Source organism: Camelus dromedarius, chromosome 18, assembly GCF_036321535.1.
Source record: "Camelus dromedarius isolate mCamDro1 chromosome 18, mCamDro1.pat, whole genome shotgun sequence".
NCBI lineage: Eukaryota > Metazoa > Chordata > Mammalia > Artiodactyla > Camelidae > Camelus > Camelus dromedarius.
Window position 1 is genome coordinate 39,125,943 of NC_087453.1, and position 7,556 is coordinate 39,133,498.

Below are 7,556 nucleotides of genomic sequence, written 5' to 3' on the forward strand. Positions count from 1 at the left end.
TTAAGTTCATGATCCTAAGAAAAGTTGGTGACTATGTCTTTAAAGTAATTTCAGCTAACTTTGTGAGGCAGAAAAGCCCACTAGAGTTACAAGACCTATGTTAATATCCTAATTTTACCATTTACTTAAATTTTCTGAACCTCAGGGTTTTCACCTGGAAAACAGATTTGAAAACACTTTGATCACCTTAAAAACCAATTTGTGAAGAACAAAATGAGACAAGGTAAGTGATAGATTTTATTACAATGTCTAAAGCAGCTTAAGTGCTGTTTGGAATTTGGTCATGTAAATAAAGAACATTACTATCACACAAATCAAGGAGAAAATTAAAAGAAAGACTTCTGTATCATAACATATTTTGCAGAGCACATAGGGCAGAGGAGAAAGATCACATCTATGAATCCACTGATGATATTTCTTGAAGAAAGCCACAATGACATCAAAGAATACTATTCACCTCCATTTATGACACCTCCATGAAGGAGGAACACATGAAGACAGGAATAACAATGTGAACATAATGGATCTGCATACTCCGAAACTAAAGATTAAAAAGCTACATGAATGTCCTTGAAATGCTGAAATTCTTTGAAAACCTGGGAAGGGAAGTTCATAGGCAAATAAGGCCTTTGGAAATCTCACATCCTATATAAAAATGGAAGAACAAAGTGAGTTTCCTTAAGTAAAAGTTGTACATTGAATTAGCCTTTTCTTTTCATTAAGTTTATAAATGTAGTAAATAAAGCTGACTTGCTTTCCTAGGAAGATGACTTAACATAATCAGTACTTTTAAAGTGACTTTCCCCCATTTGACTTATTTTCTCACACTGGTCTTTATTTTACATTTGTATCTTAGGCTTTCTAATACTGGCAGTCACAGAAGTTGAACGTTTAAGTAACTAGCTTTCCTGAAACTTTTGCTATAGTTTCACATCAATATCTATTCAGCATTACAGACAAGTAGCCTTACAAGAGCTATAAGCAATGTGTGAGAAGTGTCTGCAGTACATGCAAACACAAGTGAAATTAGCTCTCATTTCTCCAAAGTCATTAAACAGTAGATGTGAACAATGTAAATTACTTCTTTTCATATTTTTCCATTTGATCAGTAAAAGGATCCCTTTGTAAAATGTGGGGAAGAGAAAAGCACTGGCAATATGACACCCCTTTATGCTCAGTTTGGAAGTTTGTTCAATTTTATATTCACACTACTCTACTCTCTGTTGGTCTCTTTTCAAAATGGGATTCATTTGATAGTCAGGCATCTTATAACTTATTCCTCCAACTAAGATCTCCATTTTTGCTGCTTCCTTGGAAAATCAGAATTTCTGTCTTCCACAATGTTAAGTAGATGCTTTTTAAAAGTGTTTATGACTTGGCAAAAAATGCATTAGCTGTGAACACTGATGAGAATTTGTGCTTGTGGAGACTGCAAGGAGGAGCAAAGTCTCTTATTAACATATTGCTTTTTATTATAAAATATGACTCCCATTAGTTTTGGGCTACAGCCAAGTCTCTTCTCATGGTTTAAAAAGGAGAAACCTTGATAAGATTAAACTTAAATCACATCTTGATCTATATTATGTACACAAAAGAACACTTTCTGCATTAATGTAACAATAAGAGTCTGATTTATAATCCTAAAGCAAAGAAATTCAGAGTTAAATAAATCAAATGACTTAGCACTTGTCCCTAGATTTTTTGCAAGGATGTGAAATCTATGAGGAAAAAGGAATAAATAATGTAGCAAGTATTTCATCTGTAAACTCAAAGTATTATATGGGTGTATTAAGCATGCATTTTCACTTTGGTGAATTTCAAAAAGATAATAGAAATAAGACAACTGTCTCCTCAGAACTGCAATGCATCTGAGGTATTTCTGGACTCAATAATTGTGAGGGTTTTTTTTTTTCTATTTTTTTTTAATAGGAGCATGATACAGGTTTACAATTAGCTCATGTATTTCATAATCTTAAACACCGCCAGGAAAATTTATTTCTGGTCAGCTCTGAAAGTTAAACTACCTAGTATTTGTCTAAAGCCTCCAAGCCTAAAAATTCTATAGTATATAAAAGAAAATATCTCCACAGAGAACAGAGCACAGCCTCAAGGAAAAGAGACAAACACTTGCTCATTTAAAAAATTCAATCAGTATCAAGCACTATTCTGAATGATGGCAAATTTAACAAAATCCATACCCCCATGGAGCTTAACTATAAGGATGACACCAACACAAATATAATAATTATCTAATAGTTATCTCCTGGGATGGAGGTTAGGCAAGGAAACAGAAGGGACAGGTGGGCTCAGGATACTGGAGGAAAACTTTCAAAAGAAAATAACATTAAATTGTTTTAAATGTGACTAGAGGGGAGGAATATGCTCTGAGCAGAAGGCACACCATGAAAGAAAGCATGCGCTTGAAGAAGCATACGCTTGAGGGATCCTGAAAAGAGCAGCTGAAGGGAGATGAAGAAGAGACATCAGAGTCTTAAGTCGTGTATTCGGAATCTCTGGGGTAAGAGTCTCTCACACATGGCTTTGAAAACATAATTTGAGATTTAGGATGAGATTTCTCCATAAAGAAAACCAACAAAATGAGAAATGATGAGCATAGGCAGCTAGGACAGTTCTACCCTCTTCAGAGAGGATGTTCCATAGGCTAAAGGAGAAATAAAACTCCATTCACTTTCCTTTTTGATTTGAAATGCTTCCCAATCTCTATCATATCTACATGGATAACAACTCTCTAAAGAGTGACCCAGTTAGAAATAATTACAAATAATCCTACAAACTAAATGAAATACTTTTGATATTTACATGCAACTAAATTTTACCTATTAATAAAATCAGTATTTTTTGAAAATGTTTTAACACTAAGATGTATTAGATACTAAGAAGAAGTGTTAAGAGGATGACTTCTGGTCAGCGCTCTACTGGAAATCCAGTTCAATTTAAAAGTGCTTCGTTTCAGAAGCAATATACTTTTTAAATTATTAATGCTGTTTCTGTGCCTTTGTAAAACTAACACAGTATAGGTTAGTACTTGAATTAATCTTTCAACATTACTTGCTTTTTGATTAACTGAAACCTAATATAATATATTTATTCTAGATTACCAAGATATAGAGAAACTTGCATATATTTACTTACACACCCAAGTTGAAATATTAGGCCTTTACTTTGCCACTGTATAGTTACTCTTGCAAGGAAATATGTTAAAGTTAGTGAACAAAATGAAAAGAAATCAAATTAGCAGTCTTTTATACTACTGCTACCAATGACAGTGTACACTTTAATTAACACAAAACAAAGGAACTAATTACTATCAGACCCAAATTCACATTGTGGATTGGAACTAATGTTTGTTTTACTTGTTTTTAAACAACATACAGGAAGCACTTGCCATGTTTACCCTAATTCAATATTTTATACTCAAGTAAGCAATTCTAAAATGAAAGAACAGTTGAGGTGGAAAATGATCTTTCGACCATAAAATTCCACTCCATATTTTTCAAAAACTGTGCTTTATAGATTGAGAAGCTAACACTTTCTCACAACTTGCTATATCAAAGTTCAGACTGGATCCAGCTCTTACTTGTAACCAAATAATCTGTTCACCAGGTCACGTTGAGTCATCACACTGTGGGACTGCAGAACACTTGTGATGATGACTACAAATTGTAGCCTTAACCAAGAAAAGCCCAAAATGGTAAACCATCTCTGCCATCAAACTTTTAATGCAGCCCAGTGAAGGATCCTGCCTTACTTCACACAGACCACTTAGGTATTATGAAGAACTGAACAAATAAACAAATATACAGTTAAATAATTCCCTCAAAATGTAACCATAACTATAATGACTAAGTTAGACCATATTTCAGAAATAAATTCTCTAGTATTATACAAGAAGATGAAGGAGATTCTTTTGGATACCAGACTGCTTTTGTCTTTTAGTTTAACACTATTAAAATTGAGTCTATAAGCCATAAGCTTAATTTATTAATAGTCAATTATGTTCAAATAGTTTAACCAAAATGGTTACTTGACTTCATGTACCACTCAGTTGACTGACTGAGGGCAGATGCTTAAGGATGTCAAAAAAAAAAAAAAATCATTTACTGTTCTATGGGAATAAAATAAATACTCTGAAATATTTTTAATAATTGGAACCTAATAAAAGTAAGATACTAGGCTTAATCCAAGTTCTAACACTTCCTACCTATATGTTTTTTGCTAGTCCATTTAATCATTTGTAACAGAAGATCAGTATTATCTTCTTTCTATTCCACAGGAAGTTTAAGGGATTAATACAATAATATATTCTAAATTGTCTCATAAATCAAGACATGTTTTATTTGCATTGGAGGCTATGAGAGTTGGTTTAAAACTATAGAAATAATTTTAAACAGTCCATCAAAAATTACTGTGTATAGACTTTCTTCAATGTTTTCCCATGCCTCTCTACTTTCCTAACCTTCCAAACCCTGCTTGTTTAACAAACTTCCTTGTTGTCTGGCTAATAGTTGGATCCAGCCAAGAACGCCAGCAGAAGCTTAGAGAGAGGAAGAAAATTGTGGAACCCATCCCCACAGCTTTTTCACCACCCGATTATGTACTTCAATTGAAGATGATCACAGATCTTGTCAAGGTGCTCTCTCTCCTGATTCCTGTAACTTCATTTTTCCCTTACTTTTCTAGTTTAAGGGTAGTAACAGTGCCCCCTTTACTACATCATCCCCTTAAATTTTGCTGTAACTTGCTATCCCTTTGTAATTACTTTTACTAAACTCTCTCCAAATTCCCAACTTGCCAATGCAATCTGTTCCCTACTGGGAACGTGACTCATACAAAACTTTAGCATTTGATAAGAATCCAGAACTGCAGTGTATGACATCCTGGTGGTGGTGTTTGTTTATTTCCCCCCTTAGTAATACCTACTGATTTGCTCAATTCTATCTCTGCTTTCTTACACAATACACTTTAAAATTAATAATTTGTGTTTTCAAGTAAGGGCTCTCTCTTACATTTTACTACTAAAGATAAATGTCATATACCTTAAAATCAATCCCCATGACTTACAAATGTTAAGAAGATGAATGATAGTGTTCAATAAAGCAATCCACAATACCTCTTGACAAGCTGTCACCACCAATTTTTCAGCAGTCTTTGATGCAGATTTTGTAAGTGATCAAGAAACCAGTATATAGGATAATGGAACAATTATGAAAGCCTTCCTTCTAGCATGTAGAACACAGTGAAGCCAAATGGCATCTAGGAGCAATATCCTGGGGAAACTAAGCTGCCTGAAATTTCTGTTTCTCCACTGAATTACAATTTTGACTGCAGAGGTCAGTATTTTGAGAAAGTAAACAGCAACATGAATTCCAGTGCTGAGTCCATGGCCACCTGTACTTCTGTGAAAAATACTGTAATTCATTTTTTTGGTTAAGCTTGATTTTTTATTTTATATTTTTTTACTCATTTGATATAGAAAATAGATGATCATATCAAGTAATGACTCTGAGAAAGTAATGTTATCAGCACCTAAACTACTCCCTGATCTTAGAAAGTTGTGTGGCATTTCCATACTGCTAGAATACAGTGAGTCAAATTACTTAGAAACAGAATATAGGTTTTGGAGTGTTTGTATATACAAGTTGGCATTCATGTGGATAGTTCCCCATCATAGGTCAGTGTCTGATGTTACTCTGTACTTAAAATTATCCTAAATCTCAAATGAAAATCCAACAAATGCCTTTCTTAGGAAAGGAGCCAGAATTGGGTCCTGATCTCTATTTACCAAAAATTTACTCCATTGCTGGTGGGAAGTAAACTTGTTATTTTAATATGGCTCTAAAACAAAGAGTTAAAATAAATTCTCAAAGCAAATAACTGAATTCTAAGGAATAGCTTCTAAACTAAGCCAACTTAAATTATTAAAAATAATAATTTCATCTGCTGAGCTATTAAAAAGATGGTACGGTGTTATACAGAGTAGAAACTTAAAATCTTCACATATAGAAGGCAATTCTGGGAACAGAAGAGTTCTATCTACACAAAATCTTTTCATATGAACTACATTAGGGATTTTTAAAGTTTTTCAAAGGAATAAGTTATATTTATTACTTTTAAGTTAATGGTTTATAATTATGGCTTTAATATAATGACTCATCAACTTTCTTTCCATGTAAATATATCACCTAACAATTCATAAAATGACAAGTATTGAAATAGGCACTAGGCAAATTTTAAACTCCTTAAATTACATATATAAATTAGAAAAAAAGTCTCAAGATTGGATTACTGAGCCACAAATGTAACTGATGAAATATAACTGATGAAATAAATTATGGAGGAAAGTGTTGCTGTTTTGATATAAATATTTCATTCCATGATATTTTGGAGATGAGAGCCAAGAAAATGCATTATAATTGCAATATTATAGCTAATTACCCTTTTCTTTGTATATATGTACATTTTTATCACTTTATATTAAACTTTAAAAGGAGAAAATATCCTAAAGTTTAATTAAGAGTTTTAAATCAAGGGATTTACTAATTTATATCTATGAACAGTGATAAAAATTTGGTAGAAAAAAATACATAGAATTCTTTTAGATCAATGTGCAAGGGACATTACTAACAAAAATGATTTTAATGGTGTTTAATTTTTAATGTAATTTTTATGTGTTTACATAAGTATAAATTGGTTCATCTTATTTACATTTCTTGGCCATAAAACTGTGTTTTTAATACATTTACAAGATCATTAAAAAGAATTTGTCAAAACTATGTAGTTTCTGCGTGATTGGCATTAAAGCTTTTCCTGCTGGTATTTAATGAGAGCTTTGGAACAAGTGTGTCAGAAGTACCTTCTAATTAAACAAAAAATAAGAGTTTGTAGCAGAATGAACTTTGTTAAAACGTAAGATTTTGCTTTCCAAATAGTTATCTGAAAACGTATATAATTTAATAAGGGTAGATCTAGTACAAAGTAGACAGGAACCCAGAACAGAAAAGCACCTTCTCACCTTAGCAGGCTCAGCGCATCCTCCCCTACGGGCCATCTGAGTTTCGGCTCCTTTGAAACGTCCGCGCCTTCTCCGCACTCCTCCTGCATGGTTTCTTCATGGAAAGCAAGTACATTTTTCCCCCAGTCCTTCACTACATTTCATTAAAGTCATATTGGAATCACAGTACTCTGCGGAGACATTTTTAAAAGGGAAGAGGTCCCTGTCTGCTCCAGCCCTCCACATTGTTGGAGCGGGCTTTCCTCAATTCCGCAGGTAACAGGAGTTTTCAGAAGCTGTGGCGGCGCGCCTGCGCAGGCGGGACGGGGTTGGGGGCGGGAGGGAGTCCTCGCGCATGCGCTCAGGCCGCCACTGCGGCCGCCGCCGCCGCCGCCGCCACCGCCACTACCTCCCCGCCCACGAAGCCGCCGCTTCCCCCCACCTCCCACCCCCACCCACCGCTTGCGGCGCTAAATTCGGCGGGAAAAGGGAGAGCAAATGTAGCATAGACAAGGAAGAAAGTATTTCCTTGTGGGTCTATTTA

General features: G+C 34.4%; 1 pseudogene; it reads right to left on the reverse strand.

The window, feature by feature from the left end:
* LOC105088264 (centrosomal protein of 162 kDa-like) overlaps nt 1–7,320 on the reverse strand; it is a 76,351-nt pseudogene extending 69,031 nt beyond the window's left edge.
* Between the last annotated feature and the right edge of the window lie 236 nt (nt 7,321–7,556).